We start from the raw sequence: 1,894 nt of genomic DNA, 5'->3' as shown, positions 1-1,894 counted from the left end.
ACTATGCTGAAAGCTTTCCCAGTGTGGGTGCTAAAAATAACGAAACTGCTCCATCTACTGGCTTGGAGGAAACATGTCTACTCTTTTTCCGTGAAAGTGCCAACCCCTTAATGACACAGCCTTTTTTTTTTTTTTTTTTAAATGTCAATTGAGCGTTTCCTTCTTACTCTCAAAAAAATCATACCTTTTTATCCCATTTACATAGCTACAGAAAAATAAAACTTTAAAAAATAAAACTTTGAAACTTTTGAAAAATTGCCAGTAAATTATTTGGAACATTAAATGGTACCATTGAAAAATACAACTCGTCCCGCAAAAACAAGCAGAAGGCCACTCTCACACATGGTGTCGGCAAAACACCGCAATTTTGATTGCGGCACTTTGACGCAATTTCACTTTCGTTTTTGTCCTCATATTCCTGCGTCCGACAGTGGTTTTTAGCACACCTTATCATTGTGATTGGTTGTGAGGTTTGCTAAACGCCGTAAAATAGAGCAGACAGCGCTTGAAAATCTATCCTGATCGAGTGTATGTCTGCAAAGCTCCACTGAAGTTAATGGGAGCGTTATACCGCTATTACCGAAGCTCTGAGCTCCCGCCCCCTCTCTGCCTCCTCTCCACTATTTTCAATGAGGAGAGGTGGGACGGGGCAGAGCTAATTCCTGGAACTTAACCCCGCCCCCATCCCGCCTCCTCTCATTGCAAATAGTGCAGAGGGGCAGAGAGGGGGTGGAGAGGAGGCAGAGAGGGGGCGGGAGCTCAGAGCACTGAAATGGGAAAAAAAAACAATTCCGTCATCTTAAGAGGGTCTTGTTTTTACAGCGTACACACTGCAGCAAAAATGATATAACTTTATTCTGCAGGACAGTACGATTGCTACGATACCAAATTTATATAGTTTTTTATTTTCTCATCGGTGTAGTTGTAGGAAGGCTCGTTTTTTGCAGGACGCCCAATAGCTTCTATTTTTACCATTTTGGAGTTTGTGTGACTTTTTGATTGCTTTTCTTTAAATTTCTTCTTGGAAACAAGGTGACCAAAAATTTGGAGTTATTTTTGTTTCTGACAAGGTCACTAGAGATAAGCGAGCACGCTCGGTTAAGGCAGATACTCGAGCGAGCATCGCTCTTCTCAAGTATCTGCATACTCGTACGTGCAAATGCGCGGGGGGCAGCCGGAGAGATCTCCCACCCCCTTCCCTTCTCCTCTCCGGCTGTTTGCAATGGGAGGGGGTGGGATGGGGGCAGAGCTAAGCTACGCCCTGGCCCACCCACTCAAATTGCTGGCTGCTGACAAGGGGGCCTGAGCTTAGCAGAGCTAAACTGTCGTCCCCCCCCCCCCCCCCCCCCCGCCCAACGGCATTGCAGACTCAGCGTATATGCTCCAGGCCCCTGCCATCTGAACAGGTACACGTAAAAACGCCTACAGACATGTAAATAGGCCCTTACCTTGATAGACTGGACTTTTTTTGGATCAGTCATACCAAATATGTTTTCTTTTTTTATTATTATTAGTATGGAAAAAAGTTTAGTTTTTTTTAAACTTTGACTGCCTTTTTTCTCCAATAATTAAAAAAACATTTTACATTTTTACATTTTTTTAGACTCAGTAGGCCACATATGAACATACCCTACAGGTGATATGATGGGTTACTACATGGAAGTGACACCTATAATGCTTCATGAAGTTAAAAGATTGAAGATTAACCGCTTAACGACCACTGCAGCGTCCCGTAGGGTGAACCCGGACACATGGCATAGGCTAAGGAGCGGGGAAGGCAAGATGCTGGCTTGTCACTTACCACACTCCCTCCCAGAAGGACGCACGCAGCCAAGGCCAGGGCAGTGGGGATGGGGATGCCCAATAAACATAAGGACAGGTGAAGGGGTTGTCA

The sequence above is a fragment of the Eleutherodactylus coqui genome, chromosome 3 (assembly GCF_035609145.1).
Source record: "Eleutherodactylus coqui strain aEleCoq1 chromosome 3, aEleCoq1.hap1, whole genome shotgun sequence".
NCBI lineage: Eukaryota > Metazoa > Chordata > Amphibia > Anura > Eleutherodactylidae > Eleutherodactylus > Eleutherodactylus coqui.
Note: the sequence above shows the minus strand (reverse complement) of the source record.